This window comes from Aotus nancymaae, unplaced genomic scaffold (genome assembly GCF_030222135.1).
Source record: "Aotus nancymaae isolate 86718 unplaced genomic scaffold, 86718_ANA_hifiasm-v0.15.2.pri h1tg000016l, whole genome shotgun sequence".
In the NCBI taxonomy this organism is placed as follows: Eukaryota; Metazoa; Chordata; class Mammalia; order Primates; family Aotidae; genus Aotus; species Aotus nancymaae.
In genome coordinates, this window is record NW_026988428.1 from 56,316,843 (window position 1) to 56,334,460 (window position 17,618).

General features: G+C 40.1%; 1 protein-coding gene and 1 pseudogene across 1 annotated transcript in view; both read right to left on the reverse strand.

The window, feature by feature from the left end:
- BCAT1 (branched chain amino acid transaminase 1) overlaps positions 1–17,618 on the reverse strand; it is a 117,789-nt gene that overhangs the window by 77,693 nt on the left and 22,478 nt on the right. The window lies entirely within an intron of this gene.
- On the reverse strand, positions 10,899–11,239 carry LOC110567435 (dolichyl-diphosphooligosaccharide--protein glycosyltransferase subunit DAD1-like; annotated as a pseudogene).

Consider the following 17,618-nt stretch of genomic DNA (forward strand, 5'->3'; position numbering starts at 1 on the left):
TATAAAATAAACTAAATTATAGAGTTTATTTAAATCATTTAATGAAGTTACTAGGCAGATGTAAAAACTGTTTCAAAGAACAGGCACATTTATAGGTTGGAAATATTGAAATGAATATGCAAATAAAATTGGCTTCTTCCACAGTAGGGGAGAGAAGTTAATTGAACCCTGACCTTCAGAATTTACTTGCATGAGGACATGCAAGAATTATTTTGCATTTCTATCAGTTATCTATAAAATAACTCAAAAACAATGAAACAATGTAAGACCCAATGAAAGGGTGCATGGAATCAGAATCAGATAACCTTAAAGGTTTGCTCTAAACAATTCAGTTTTCCATTGAAGTACAAATTTTTCCCTACAGTAGGGTAATATAATTTCTTCATTCAGGAGTGCTATTAATCAGCAACAGCTGGAGTAAACCAGACATATTAATCACTGTACTTACTAGTCATTAGTCACTGCACTTACTAGTTACGTTAAGAAGCTCTAGCTTTAACAGTTTTAAATTCAGCTTAACCTAGGGGCAAGAGAAACCACTGAAAGGTTAAGGATTAGGTGGCCTATGTGGGAGTGGTGACAGAATTGAATGGTATTGGCTGCAGTTTGGAGATTGGAAGAGGGTCTGGGTGGAGAGGAATGGATTTTGAAGAAGCTGTTACAGAACCCACATACGAGATGATCCTTTTAATAAGTTGGACTTGGCTGGTGGTTGGTAATAGAAGTGGAGAGAAACAGCCAAATTTCAGCAAGAATGGAGATAAGGTGGCAGCCTGGGCAACAGGACAAAACCCCGTCTCTACTAAAAATACAAAAATCAGCTGGGCATGGTGGTGTGCGTCTGTATTTCTAGCTATTTATGGGGTTAAGGGGGAAGATTACCTGAACCTGGTGAGGTCAAGCCTGCAGTGGTAACACAGTGAGACAGGAAAGAAGGAAGGAAGGGAGGAAGGGAAGGGGAAGGGGAAAGGGAAGGAAGGAAGGGAGAGGAAGAGAGAGAAAGAGAAAGAAAGGAAAGAAAGAAAGCAAGAAAGAAAGAAAGAAAGAAAAAGAGAAAAATAGATGATATGAGGTGAGACAAGGATAAGAGAAGTACCAAGGAGGCCTCCTCGGATCTGACTTGCTCATCTATTTGGTGATATTCACTAAGAAAAAAGGAACATTGAAAGAGAATGTGGTTTGAGGGGATAAGGAGGAGTCTGGTTTGGGGCATATGAGTTATGAAGTGTCTCTAATACTGGCTGTGAGAGATCCACCTGTCTGAAGCTCAGGGGAGAGGTGTGGAATAGAGGTATTACTGAATCATTGGCATAGAGGTGGTAACTGAAACTATGGGTGTGAATGAGAATCTCTGTATGTCAGTTTTCTCCTCTATAAAATGAGATAATAGCAACACTTCATGTTTGTCAACTGGGATAGATGAGCATAATATATGTAACCTATGTATATTACTTAGAACCATGCCTGATGTCGGCAATGGAGGATAGGTAAAAGAATGGGCATGGCTCTGTTTCTATAAAACTGTATTTGAAAAAGAGGGGACAGAGCAAATGTGGTCTGTGTGCTATAAGTTGCTTACTCCTGCTCTATGTTGTTGTTCTAGTAGAAACACAGGGGTTGTCCCTCAAATGCATCCAAGTGAAGATCACCAATGTCTATCCATTCTTGCTCCAAATACCCTGACAGTTGCCATTTCTCCAACCACTTTATCACCATCCTAGTACAAAACAGCTTCCAAGTGGCTCCTCTGACTCCAGCCTTGCTTCTCTTTAAGCCATTCTTATCATGACAACCAGTGAAATTGTCTCAAAATGCAAATCTGAAGACATCTCCTCTTGGCTGAAAAACCTTCAAGGCTTTACATCACCCATTTGACAAAATAATTGGCAAGCTCCCCACCCATCCCAAATTCTGCCTCCTGCCTCTGCCTCCCCAGCTCACCTTTTGCTATGCTCTTTCTCTCTCTCTCTCCCACCACACATTTAATTTATTTCAGTCCTTTCAGACATCAAGCCTTCTCACAGATGCCGAAATGCCTGCGACATTCCCCTGCCTTTGCCAGGCACTGTCATCCTTCCCTGCTCAATTCCTGTGCCATGGCCTTGTCAGGAATAGCTCTGAACCTTGTCTAGGCTCCAGTGAGTCCCTCTGTTTACTTACATAAAATGCTTCCCATTTCAAAATAATGGTAATATTTCATTCTAATCATTTGATTAATGCTCTTCTAATTTCATAATGGGAAATTCATGTCTATTTTGTTCACCTAGCCATCCCGCCTCATCCAATGCCAGACATGCTGTAGAGAGTTAAGAATTGTTGAACTCTCTAATGTTTTACAAAGTATGTATTTGGTATACTTTGGAATTTTAACTGCCAAAGCTTAGAACATAATAGATTAACATGTTCTCAGAGTCCACTCCACTCCCAGAAATGAGCTTCTTTCCTCCCTGTAACTGTTCTCCCTCACCCTAAATCTTTCTCCTTTCCTTTTTTCTATTTTGTGCCTTCCTCTCCTCGTTGTCTTCCTTGTATAGTCATAATAAGGACTTTAAATACATTGTGACTGTTAAAAGAGGTTGGACCAGTGCTTCCCAGTAGAACTTTCCGTGCTGATGGAAATGTTCTGTATCTGCCCAGGTAGCCACTATGCCATACATAGCTATTGAGCGCTTCAAATGTGGATAGCGTGATTGGGGAACTGAATTTTTAATCTTGTTTCATTTTAATGTACATTTAAATGTAAATAACTAGGCCAGGCACGGTGGCTTACTCCTGTAATCCCCCCACTTTAGGAGGGTGAGGAGGGTGGATGGGTCACCTGAGCTCAGGAGTTGAAGACCAGCCTGGGCAACATGGTGAAACTCGCCTCTACCAAGAATACAACAACTTAGTTGGGCATGGTGGCATACACCTGTGGTCCCAGCTACCTGGGAGGCTGCGATGGGAGGATCACTTGAGCCCGGGAGGTGGACGTTGCAGTGAGCCAAGACCACACCACTCTACTTCAGCCTAGGTAACAGAGCAAGATCCTGTCTTAAAAAAATAAAAATTAAAAATTTTTTTAAATGTAAATAGCTACATGAGGATACAGTCTTAGCACAGGTTTCAGCATTGAGGTCACTAGATTGAGGGTCGGTATCCTGGTTCTATCATTTATAAGCCCTACGACCTTTGGCAAATTACTAACCTCTTCTGAGTCTCACATTTAAACTCAGAGTAAGTCATGGGCAGTGATGACACTCAACATGAAGATGTCTATAAAGGACTTAGCAGTACTTAGCTCTTAGTAACTGCTCAGTACTTGTTAGCTAGTGTTATATACCATGTTTTAATTTTTTTAAGGCCCAATTATTTTTCTGTTATATGTAGTCCTTGGATTACATTATATTGATGATTAAGATATTATGTGAGAGAAACCTTAAAAATATACATCTAGTGTTTCTAGGTTTTTGTTTAATAAAATTTGTTTGTTTTTTTTTTTTAAAAGAATAAGGCCCAGTTTGGTTCAGAAAACAAACTGCACAGCTATTATTTACAAGCTTCCTGGTTGGTATTGGGAAGACAAACAAAGACGGATGAGTATAATTCCTATCTGCCGAACTCCCCCACACTCCTGCCGTGTCATGTCTCAGGAAAAGTGAACCAGAAAGAAATCTTGACAAAAGAAATCTCATTTGGAGTTATTCAGTGCCAAGTCCCCTTCAACCAAACTGTGTATGTAGTTACTGTATCATTTTCCTAGGGCTGTAGTAACAAAGTACCACAAACTGGGTAGCTTAAAACCACAGAAATTGATTGTCTCATAGTTCCAGAGGTGAGGTGAGGTCTGGACAGGCCCATGCTTCCTTTGGAACCTGTAGGGGAGAATCCTACCTTGCCTCTTCCAGCTTCTGGTAACCCAGTGTTCCCTGGCTTGCAGCTGCCAAAACTTTAATCTCTCCTACTATTGCATTGTGTTTTCCCTTCCTGTTTCTTTGTCTGCTTCCCTGTAACTGCTATGATTAATGGACTATACAGAAATGTGGCAGTGATGCTGTTCTAAGTCTAAGCATACACACTAACTGGACAGGCAGACTCTGCTTTCTTCTTCTTGGAGGGCTCTTGGAACTCCCCCAACTACAACCCAGTCACCAAGCTATAAATAGCCCAAATCACCTGGAGAAGCCATGTGCAGGCTCACTAGTCAACAGTTCAACATCCAGCATCACTGTCAGCCCTGTAAGTCACTGTCTTAAACATCCAGCCTAGTCAAGCCTTCAGATGATGCCAGCCCCAAGTGACTGACTGAAAACACATGAGAGACCCCAAGTCTGATTGAGATTGCCCAGCTGGGCCCAGGCAATCTAGAGACCATGCAAGATAATAATAAGTTATTGTTGGCAGGGCACAGTGGTTCACACCTGTAATCCCAGCACTTTGGGAGGCCAAGACTGGTGGATCACCTGAGGTCAGGAGTTCAAGACCAACCTGGCCAATGTGGTGAAACCCCATCTGTACTAAAAATACAAAAAAAAAATTAGCCGGGCATGATGGCGGGTGCCTATAATCCCAGCTAGGGAGGCTGAGGCAGGAGAATCACCTGAACCCAGGAGACAGAGGTTGCAGTGAGTCAAGATCACACCACTGCACTCCAGCCTGGGTGACAGAGTGAGACTGTCTCACACACAAAAAAAAGAACTAAGAAAAATTAGTTGTCATTAAAAGCATGACACATTTCCTTGTTTTACATTACTAATATTTTCATTATTCTAGCTTTATCCTTTTAAATTTTTATTTATTTTTGTTTTGAGGTTTTTTGCAGTAATTTCTTAAAGCCAATTGTCCCTTTTGCAAAGATTATCAATTAACACTAGATGACATAATCTGTAACTCTCCTTAACCAGGCTCACCCAAACCACCACAAATCACAACCTTCTAGAAGAGAATGAATGCACAAGGACTGCATAGGCAACCCCCTGATGAGGAGCTATGCCCTCCTCTTCCCTCAGGACCTTGCTCAAAGTTTGTGACAGTGTGCCAGGGTGACAGGCAGACTGAGCACATGCCAATCTATGTGAGTTAAATGCAAATACAATTTAATTTTTCCCCACATGGTAGAGGAAAAATAAATATAAGTTCTTCTGACATCCCAGTGGAGTCTGTTGCCTATCTCAATATACACACACTCCACGATGAAACCCACTCTGAGAGCAGACAAAGTGCAAACTCTTGAGCTTATTCTGTAGATTTCTACCCTTTCTGAATCACCTGACTCCCCGTTCCCTCCCTACCCCTCATCCTCATTTACACTTCCCATTTTCTTCTGCACACAGGAAGAAACTCTAAGTGTGGCAAGCCTCTCGGTCATCTCCAGTAACTTAAAAAGGCATAACAGATGGACGAGGAGAAAAACACCTGGAGATTCTGGATAAATATATTAGGAATTTCATTTCCTGTTTGGAAAACAATTAAGCTTATAATTTTGCATTTTACAGAATTAGAATCACTTCTGAGAGGAGAAATTAATCCTAATTAAATGAGGCTGGTTTTTAAAAATCTAGATATTATATACTAGATTGCTTTGGAGAACATTTTGCTTTACCCCAGTACCTAAGTAGCTTTTAAGATTTCAGGTTAATCTATACTGAGGAAATTAATAGCAAAAAGAAAAGGCCACAGTCAAAAAAGACACAGAGAATTTAAGTTTTATTAATGATTATTAAGTGCATTATTTATAGTAGAATTCACAACATATGCCCATGAAAATAAACGAATTCTAGTAAATATATGGTAAATATAAAAATGAGAAGAGAAATGATTGATGACTGACAATGAGCAAAATATATACACCAAAAAGAGAAAATGGGGCTAGGCATAGATGCCTGTAATCAGAACACTTTGGGAGGCTGAGGTAGAAGGATTGCTTGAGTCTAGGAGTTTGAGACATGCCTGGGCAACATAGCAAGACATCTCTTAAAAAAAAAAAAAAAAAAAAAAAAAGGAGAAAGTGGATATTTGAGAATACAGTAATCTTTTGGAAAAAGTTAATAAAAAATGTTTTTCCTATGAGTGAGATATATGTTCAAGAAAATAGATTGACTTGGTCGGGCGCGGTGGCTCAAGCCTGTAATCCCAGCACTTTGGGAGGCCAAGGCGGGCGGATCACGAGGTCAAGAGATCAAGACCATCCTGGTCAACATGGTGAAACCCCATCTCTACTAAAAATACAAAAAATTAGCTGGGCCTGGTGGCGCGTGCCTGTAGTCTCAGCTACTCAGGAGGCTGAGGCAGGAGAATTGCCTGAACCCAGGAGGCGGAGGTTGCGGTGAGCCAAGATCGCGCCATTGCACTCCAGCCTGGGTAACAAGAGCGAAACTCCATCTCAAAAAAAAAAAAAAAAGAAAGAAAGAAAATAGATTGACTTATCCGATACGCCCCTTGCTGCAGCAAAGGGAAAACTTCCCCATCACCTTCTTCAGAAGGTCGCTCAGAATCATTGATAAGATGCAGATTAATGGGAGAAAAGTCATACAAATGTATTTGATCATAATTTTATGTGACACAAGAGCCTTCAGAACAAAGATCCAAAAATTCATGTGCCACAGAACCTAAAGCAGCTCCAAATGGACAGCAAGTAAAAAACACCAGTTTTCAGAAGTCTGTCATCATGTATTTACACAAATTATATACTCCTGTATGTATTTACAATTACCGATTATCAAATAGATAACACACAAAGTTGTAGTGTTAATGAGACAAAATAGGATAAAAACACCGCAAGGAAGCCATTTGTTTATCTATCAAGCAGGACCTAGCAGGGCTGATCCTGGCACGTGAAACCAGAACTGCCATTCCACAATGGCTCAGGGTTGCCATCCAACAGGCTTTGGGCCTTTTACAAGAAGAACCAGATGCAAACCCATAAGCTGGGATGACTCAATCTTACTGCCCAACAGACAACGCCCAGGCCAAAACTCTGAGCCCCCTTAGGTTAGGTTAAACAAAGTATGGAGATCCATGTAGAAATATGATTGTACAAAAAAGGTATGATCTAATGCTAATAGACTGAGCAGGGAAATCCAGCACAGCCTTTCTGGACTATTGTTGCCTCTCTGAGTATGCATTTCTTCCTTCTGGGTGTGGTGCCAGACCCTCTCTGGAATGAGGGTCTTATAACCTACAGTCAAACAAGGTAAGTCAGATAATTTCTTTATGGCCAGTTTTCACACAGAAAGGCTGTGGGGTGGAGTGGAGTTAGAGTACTATTTTTAGGTTTTATGGTTGGCTTTGGGGAAAAGGGTTTGGTTTCTATGGCCCACCTTGGGGAAGAAGGACCGTAATTTCTATGACTAGCCTCAGGGGAGAATGAAGAGCCAGAGACAGGAGAGCAGGAGCCCAACATTGCCCAGTTGAGAAATTGGCTTGGTAGATTATCTGTTTTCTTTTGTTTTATTTATTTATTTATTTATTCATTCATTCATTTATTTAATTTTGAAATGTCACCTCACTGAGTTGTCCAGGCTAGAGTGCAGTGTCATAATCTCAGTTTACTGCAATCTCTGCCTCCCAGGCTCAGGTGATCCTCCGGCATCCACCTCCCAAGTAGCTGGGACCACGCCTCCCAGGCTCAGGTGATCCTCCGGCATCCACCTCCCAAGTAGCTGGGACCACGGGCACATGCTACTATGCCCAGCTAATTTTTCATATTTTTGGTAGAGACAGTATTTCACCATATTTCTCTGACTGGTCTTGAACTCCTGAGCTCAAGCAATTTGCCCACTTCAGCCTCCCGAAGTGCTGAGATTGCAGGTGTGAGCTATTGTGCCCGGCAGGTGGATTATTTTATAAGCTATTGAACTAGTCTTGCAATCCTGAGAATAGGCCAGTCCAATTAAACAGTTAACAGTTGTATCACATTTCTGGCAGTCGTGTTGTAGATGGGCTTCCACCAAAGTCAGGCCTCTCTATGAATCAAGCAATCAGATATTTAATACAAGGCATTTCTATGAAAACAAAAGAAAAACAAAGATTGACATCTGGAGTTGTCTATAAACTAGTTTTCCCAGAGTCTCTGAAGTAGCTTCAGATTGCAGTGGCCATCTTACAGGTATTTCTGGATTGTAGTTTGAATCAGATGTTCAACTAAACTGTCTGAGTAATCTATACCTCAGCTGACATGAATGTTGCTCTCATTTATTAAGTTGCTGTCATTATTTCTTCCAAAATTTATATCAAGTTGTCTAGCTAAAGCTTGCAGGGCTTGGTGATTCCAAGTCGGAAGAATGGTAGAAAAATTGGGAAATCATTAATTTGGAGACTTATACCCAGGAAGGGATTGAGGATTCAGTCCATATTGTAGGCAAATAAAAACTTTAAAAAAAAAAAAAAAAAAAAAAAAAAAAAAAAAACCAATGGTCAGGACTAGAATCTTATAACAGGTATGCTATAATTTTCTTCTGAAATATAATTTCCTCTTCTGCAGTCACCCCAATTTTTGCCCCAAAGATAATAATAACAAGACTAATTTATTTGCAAAGTAAGTTTAGTCTCTGGCATGATTATCTGCTTAAAGTGCAGTAAGAATGGTAATTTATTATAAAGGCTCTTTTTAAGTTGGCTTTGTTGGAACTTTTTCATAAGGAAGCTCAGATTAAGACTTTTAAAATCTCTCAATGGCCTGGCGCAGTGGCTCACATCTGTAATCTCAGCACTTTGGGAGGCCAAGGCAGGCGGATCATGTGAGGTTAGAAGTTCAACACTAACCTGGGCAACATGGTGAAACCTTGTCTCTACCAAAAATATGAAAAATCAGCTGGGTGCAGCTGTACATGCCTGTAATCCCAGCTACTTGGGAGGCTGAAGTAGTATTTCACTTTATTTTTTATTGGATTTCACTTTATTTTGTTCCCTTTCTCGTCTGTTTCGGCGTAGAAAAAATATCACCGAGAGGAAGCAGCTGGAGAGGGCGGGTGGAGCTGGACTGCAGGGACTGACTGGAAGGAGGCAGGTAGGGGCCGGGCCGGGCCAGCGCCCAGCCCAGGAGTTCTGCTTCCACTACCCTAATGGGGTTTGGAGGAAAAGAGGACAGGCATGTAGCAGGCAGAAAGGTGGGAGGACAGGCAGGGGTTTTTAGGCCTTTACAGTCTTAGGCAGGCAGGGTGGAGCAGGACAAAGTGATGGGGGATAGGAAAGTCAGGGCCGGTTGAAGGTGCCAGGCCAGGAGTTATTAAAGCTGCGGGGGAAAGGGAGTGCCCAGCCTAGCGCCGAGGATGAAAAAGGGACTCAGTGTGGACCTAGGGGACATGCTTGACTCCAGGAGGCAGAGGATACAGTGAACCAAGATCGCACCACCACACTCCAGCCTGGGTGTCAGAGTGAGATTCCACGTCAAAAAAACAAACTCTTAAGGCAATGAAGCCAAGCCAAGGATTCGCCATCAGACTGTGCCTGTGAAACCTGTATGAATTTGGTGAATTTATCTCTTTTCAAGGTCTCCAAAATATCTTGAGTTTCCTGGGCCTGTCAGAAAGTGACATTCTTTACTTATTGCAAAGTTAGAAACCCTATAAAGGAATTGTGTGGGCAAGGTATGAGGCCTGTCTTTTTTCATGCCTATTGACTCTATAAAGTCAACCTCAATCCCTCAAAGCAGTCTGGTTGCATTCAAACATGACATTCTAGTCAAAGCCTTGGTAAAATAACCACTGTTTCCAATCTGTCCAGTTACAAAAGAAAATCGTTTTTGTTTTGTTTTGTTTTGTTTTTCTGAGATGGAGTCTTACTCTGTTGCCCAGGCTGGGGTGCAGTGGCATAATCTTGGCTCACTGTAACCTCTACCACCTAGGTTCAATTGATTCTCCTGCCCCAGCCTCCCGAGTAGTTGGGATTACAGGCACCTGCCACTACACCTGGCTAATTTTTGTAGTTTTAGTAGAGACAAAGTTTCACCATCTTGGCCAGGCTGGTCTTGAACTCCTGACCTCGTGATCCACCCTTCTCAGCCTCCCAAAGTCCTGGGATTACAGGTATGAGCCACTGCGCCTGGCTGAAAATAGGTTCTTATTGAACCTATGCAAATAACTATATTGCCAGAAAATAAGAACACTAATGAATAGTTTCCAAATTCTGAAGAATTCGGGTAGAAAGAAAGGTAAATGTTTTCATTTTGCTAACAGAAGTATACTTTACCCAAATGCTGTAAGCTATAAATAGCTCAAAAGGAAAAAAAAATTCCTTGAGTCTGGAAAACAAAGCATAAAAAACATCAGTAATGTTTCAAACAAAAAGCCCTTTAAAAAAATAATTTCAGTCCTCTATCTACTCAGTCCCATGGAATTAATTCTCATTCTCCTTGATGGGTTAGGAATCTTCATGAATGCATCAGTTTTTTATTAGAACTTTGGATGTTTTTACCTAGTCCAAAGGTATGATCTCCAAAGTTATCAGAATTAAGAATACTTGTCTTGTCTTGGGTCTCATCAGACAGTAAGAGACAAAAGCATAAAAAAAAAAAAAAAAGAATACTTGTCAAGGTTCTTTTCACGAATTTCCTTGAAGACACAGTGCTTTAGGATTTGGAGAAGGCTTTTAGGGAAAAAAAAAAAAACACATCAGAATAAAGCAATTTACTGCATATACCATGACATATCAGACTTTCATTTTTGGAGTACTGTGGAACTTTTTAATTTGGAAGGCAGAGATCAGATTTAATAAATGTTTGTTACAAATTTGTTCTGACATGGAGAGAGGGAACTTCTCTGGACTCTCCACCTGCCGACCTAATCAGAGTTGGTAGTAAGTATAAATCTGAAGAAAATCCATGTGTCAAACAAACTGCCATCTCAAGAACTTTTATCCAGAAAAATCAAAGTGAACATTGTTCCAGTCTCTTACTCTTCAATTAAATAAATGGGAATTATTCAGCCAACAAAGTTCATGACGATAAGGTGCAAGAAAGTGCTAGCAAAGAGAAAGAAGCAAAGTCTCACTCCAAGGAGATGCCTTCGAAGTCCACTTTGTTCTCTGGGTTCACTTGTATTCTCAGGCAAACTGCTACCATGAAACTCCCTACACAAGATGTGAAACCCAAGAGGAAAGAGTTGAAGGGTAAGGTCCCCATGAGAAGACAGTAAGTGAACTACATTGCCCTAGTCAACAGTATATACAGCAGGTACCTATCCACCAACTTCAGACACTGCAGAGTACAGCTCAAGTATTCTTCTAAGAACCATGAGGTGACCGACACTACCGCCACTGACATGAATGTATGCAAGGTACTCCAGCCAGCACTCCCCAGGCTTATAGAGGACCCAGCAACCACACTGGATGTCCATATCGGATTTTTAGGAATCTCATACAATTTTGGAACATATATTAATAACATATCCACACGAATATAACTCAAAGATAGTGTAACACCATTTCTTATTTAACAACGCTTCCTGTATGATTTTAACATACCAGATAAGCCTGATGTCTCTCTTGGACTTCCAGCGGTCCTATTTATTATTAATAATATATGCTAATGTATTATAATATGTTTATGTTGGGGCAAAAATACTTAATTTTGGAATTTGAACTTTGATTTTAGGAAGTATATCAAATATCAAAAGTTTAAAACCCTTGCTATCAAAATAAGAAAGATTTAAGACCTGTGTTCAAAATAGAATCACAAGTCACTGTGACCTGATCAAGGACCTGGGAATTGACTGGTTTCCTAACACCTTCCTGTCCTGTGTACTGCTCTGGAAAGTCTTCCGGTATCCCCAAGGGCACAAGTGCTGCATGGTAGGGATGCTAGTTTAACATTACATGTAATAGACTAGTTATGACATTTGATTATTTCCCTGCTTGTTTATGTATCAGCCTCCACCTCTCTGGCAGTGACTTCCTTCTCTTTGGGTTTCTAGTGCTTAGTACGTAGTCAGGTAAATATGTGAACCTTGATAAATATCTACTCAATTCATCAATTGAATATGTTAATCTACCATATTTTTGCTTAAATTAAAAATCGATCAATAAGCTCATATATTTTATAACACATGGACACACACAAATGGAGAGATAGAGAGAGAGAGCAGAAAATAGATACCAGCATGAAGTCAATTGTGTTAGGCCCAAAAGAACCAAAATAGATTTTAAATGTGGCCATTTATTCAGGCTGCGTGTCATAGGTCTATTGAAATTACTTACTAAACTCCCTTTATCTATTTACGAGACACTTTGCCTTTTTTCCTAAATTCCTCACATATCTGGACAGTGAAATGTCCCCTGGACTTTTCCCAAATCTTATTAAGCCATGAGTTCTGAGCTCATTAGAAGATTTTGTTTTAAGCTTTAGCTCCCTTGTCTAGCTGGCTTTAAGTTCTAGCTTTATTATCTACTTGATTAGTATCTAGTAGATAAACCTTGGGTAAGTCACCTAATATCTCCAAACCCCACTTTAATGCCCCTGAACCTCAGTTTCCTCCCCTACAGAAGTCAAAAGGAAATGCAAACTACTGAACAGAATATGTCACAGTTATTTGTTCTAACATAAGGTTATCAAGCTTATAGGTGGACCCTACAACACACAGTAAATCACATGGACTCTAGAGTGACATTGGCAGATTCAGTTTCGGCAATACCACTTACTAGCTTTGCAAGCTTTGTCTAATTACTTACTGATATGGGTTGCCTATGTCTCCACGCAAATCTCATCTTGAATTGCAGCTCCCATAATTCCCACATGTTGTGGGAGGGACCTGGTGGGAGAAAATTGAATCATGGGGCCGGTTTCCCCCATATTGTTTTTGTGGTAGTGAATAAGTCTCACAAGATCTGATGATTTTATAAGGGGGAACCCCTTTCACTTGGTTCTCATTTTCTCTCTTGCTGCCACCATGTAAGAAGTGCCTTTTGCCTTCCACATGATTATGAGACCTCCCAGCCACATGGAACTTGAGTCCATTAAACCTCTTTTTCTTTATAAATTACCCAGTCTTGGGTATGTCTTTATTAGCAGTGTGAAAACAGACTAATACACTTACCCTGTCTGTCCCTCCATTTCTCTATCTGTAAAATAATGTTAATAGAGGTTTATGAGGACTAAATAAGATAAATCATGTAAAGCTTCTGTTAGCACCCAGGAAGATCTCAATCTATGTCAGTTATAATTGTAAAGTTGAAGATTCCTATTGAGTCTTTAGGCCTTTTGATATAATATGGCATCTTTGGAAGCTGAGTTATTTATAATTTTGGAGAGAAGAATGAATCCACAGGAACTCTACCTCTCTATAAACCACTCTGTGGCATGGCTTCATTAGAGGACTGCTTCAGGGCTGAGAAGCAATGCTTGACCTTAGATGCTCCATAAATCCTCTTGGCAAACTGACCACTCCAGAATTTTATTTTTATTTTCATTTTTTATTTTTGAAGTGCTCCTACCACAATAAAAGGGACTGTTTTTAGAAAAACTCTCAAACCATTTTTCCTCTGCTCTCACACAAAAACAATCAATACAGAAGACTTTTGGACCCCAAAATATATGGAGATTTCTCCCCACCAGGAAGCAGATAATCAGTTCTACAGTGGACAGAAGCTAGGTTTCCTCCAATTCAGCTTCAACACAATCTACCCAGAGATAGCATCAGATCCCACAAGTTGAGGGCTCAGTCCCACAAGACCACCCCCTCCTTCTAACCAGTTGTAAGTCCAGGTCTCTGGATTGCTGACCAACAGGCTTCAAGTTGGGGGTGCCACCGCCCGCTCTTCGTGTTTGATTAATTTGTTAGCATGGTTCACAGAACTGAGGAAGGCACTTACATTTACCAGTTTATCACTCAGGATATTTTTTAAAATACAAATAAAAGTCAATGAAGAGATACAAGCTCAAAGTCTGGAAGGGTCCTGAGTACAGGAGCTTTTGTCCTTGTGGAGTTGGGATGTGCCATCCTCCCAGCATGTGAATGAGTTTTTGTTTACCTTCCCATGAGCCTCAGCACAGGAGGCTCACGGAAGTGAAAAACACTTCTTGGAAGCTCCACAGTCCATTCCTTTTGGGTTTTTATGGAGGCTTCATTATATACATCCTTTTTGGGTTTCCAGTTCTTAGTGCAGAGTCAGGTAAATATGTGAGCCTTGATAAATATCTACTCAATAATTGATTGAATATGTTAATCTACCATGTTTTTGCTTAAATTAAAAATTGACCAATAAGCTGATATATTTTATAACACACACATACACACATGACTGCTTAAACCACTGGCCATTGGTGATCAACTTGACCAGCCTCACCCTGAAGCTATCAGTCAACACTAACATACAAAAAGACAGCACTTTGGAAATTCCAAGGATTTCAGGAATTATATGCTAGGAAACAGGAACAAAGACCAAATAGATATAATTTCACAATATTACAGGGCTACTGGGCTTTTTTTTAGGTCTTTCCTCAGATCACTAGAGCGGCATACAGGAAAACCAATTTTCCACTAGGGTTCATCAGTTCTTCAGACTTGCTGTGATCCTCTAGTGAGTTAAAACGTATCTCCTCCAAAAGTCTGATTTATTTATCTCTCTACTTAGAAAAAGCTGGTATGGAAACTCTTTTTCACCAATAATGATGACGTACATTTTTCCCAATAATGTTAGCCCAATATATGACAGTTTCAATTTACAAGACAGATACATCATAGGATCTTTAATACACATACCTAGAGAGATCTTTAAATTACTTAATAAGACATTCGGGATATTACCTCCACCCAGGGCTGACAAAGGACAACAGTTATAGAAAAATAGTGTTAGAGGAAGTGAAAATTTAAGATGGGTTGGTACCTTTTGTTTTAATAGCTTCCATTAGTCACAACTTGATAAACTGTAACATTCCTTTCTAATCTACTTCCTGCTCCTTCCTCACTTCTGTAATTTTCTGCAGTAGAATATTTAGTACATATTGGTTCTACAAATTGCCAGGTGCACATCAAAGAAAAGCATGAAAAAACAGTAAAGAAAAAAGTAAACCTCCAAAATGATTTCATTGTTAGATAAGAAAACTAGCAAACATGTGCACGCATACACACATATACACACACACATACACACTTTGATGAAAGAACTAGTAGTCCTGATAAGCTGGCACATGAACCTGTTGTTCCCATCAAATGAATCATCAAAGATTTGAGAGTTAATTTGAGTGAATGTGTCAGTATTATTCCAACAAAGACATGAGCACACACACAAACACAAGATTTTTCTTTTTTTATAAGACAGGGTCTCATTATGTTGTCCGGGCTGGAATGCAGTGGCTATTGATAGACGTGATCATAGCACACTACAGCCTTGAATTCCTGGGCTCAAGCAATTCACCTGCCTCAGCCTCCCCCCACAAGCAGCTGGGACTACAGGCATGTGCCACCTTGCCCAGCTAAAAGATGTTTTTTACCCGAAGAGTTAATATAATCCGTAATAATAACCACCCTCTGTAAGACTCATCCTACATCAGGCCCTTAGTTTCACACATATTTCACCACATTTTTCCTACTTGAAACAACCCTATACAGTAGATAACATTATTATTATAGCAACCCATTTTGCAGATGAGAAAATTGGAAGCAGTTTGGTGATTCTCTAAGGTGACTCACAGGACTCAATAATTTCAACTATAATATATTACAGGATAAAAATTATAAAAGGCAAAATCAGCAAAAGGAAAAGGCGCATTAGACAAAGGAAACCAGACATGCGCTTCCCAGAGTCCTCTCCCAGTGGAGTCACACAGGATGCACTTAACTTCTCCAGAAACGAGTTGTGATAATATGTGTCACATATTACTTACCAGGGAATCTTATTAGACACTCAATGCCCAAGGTTTTTATTTGGGGCTGTCATGTAGACACCCCTACCTAGCACATCCTAAAATTCCAGACTCCCAGAAGGAAGCAGATGTTCAGCAAAAACTTCATTGTTTGTACAAATATTTTAGGCACCATAAGCCATTCTCTTCAGGGAATGGTGAGAACCCTCCAGAAATTCGAGTTCCCAGACATCAGACAAGGGCCAACCTTGCAGGCACTGCCTTTCTAAGACTAGCAGTCTCAAGCCTACTTTAATTCTTTTCTGCACAGTAGCAAACTGAGAAACCTTGGTCAACTGTGCAGAAGCAGAGGATGGGGCTGTCACTGAGCAAGGGACATGAAGCATTCAAGTGTACATATATTTATAAAATATATACAAAATATATATATCTTAGACAGGGTCTCTCTCTGTCACCCAGGCTTGAGTGCAGTGGTACAATCTCAGTTCACTGCAACCTCCGCCTCCTGGGTTCAAGCGATTCTCCTGCCTCAGCCTCCTGAGTAGCTGGGACGACAGGCACGCACCACCAAGCCTGGCTAATTTTTTGTTTGTTTTTTTTTAGAGATGGGGTTTTGCCACGTTGCCCAGTCTGGTCTCAAACTCCTGAGCCCAAGCGATCCTCCCACCTCTGCTTCCCAAAATGTTGGGATTATAGGCATAAGCCACCACGCCCAGCCTTCAAGTACACTTCTTATGTTCACATCAGAGAGAACCAAACTGAGTATTAAGAAGATTGATTGCCTTGGCCAAAGTAACATACTTGCAGAGGGAGAGCTGGTACTAGAACCCAGGTCTTTAGACCACACAGGGCACTTAACGAATGTCAGAGTAAAAAGCAGAATCTACTCAGTCCATTCCCTTTTCTGCCTTTAGTGACGATACTGATCAATTAATTTAATTTTTATTCATACACTATGAGGATTTATTAAAGTCAAATGAAACAAAACAAATACAAGTTGATTTTTCACTGGTGGCTTTTTAATCTGCATGATGGCATAATTACAGCACTAGACATTTTCAATTGATTATGCCGATAATATACATTCTCATTTCCTCCCTTTTTTTCAGCTTTCTGATCTATCCTTCCTTTTCTAGAGTGAGAAGATCATAAATTACCAATAACTTATTGAAAAATACTGCCTTTGAGTAATTCTTAGTAACTTGTAAGAAAATAACAATAACAAATTACAATGAGAGGAGGGAGAGAAAGAGAACCCCTTCTTTACACAAGAATGCTAGTCAATGTCAATAAAGAGATAATTATATCAGTAAATGCTAAAGTCATCAGAAGAAAAGTTGTCAGAGAATGGGATATTTACACATTATCAAAGTCTCATCCCACAAATTACATATTAATTTCAAAGGAGAAAATGTCCCTTTACAAGGGAGAGAAATGGTGGCCACCACCTTCACCAAGTGATCAAACTTAACATGACTAATGGAGTTACCAATGCATACCATGTGTCTCCTGATGCAAGGCAATTAGGAGTACACAACCTCACTTCAGTGGTATTCTTGCCAAGAGGCGTAGCCCAGATCTAATCATAAAGATAAAATTAGAGAAATTCAGGATGTGAAATATTCCATGAGCCTGAATTATTCAAAACACACAATGTCATTAGAAAACAATAGCAGCAAAACACACAGATATTGATCCATATTAAAAGAGGCATAACCATCAAGAGTACTATGTAATCAAAACAAACAGCTATAGAAGACAGAGGTCAACTAGAGAATAATTATGTATGAACTAGTATAAGACATGATCTCACTGAATTAATATTAATCTTCTTAGGTGTACT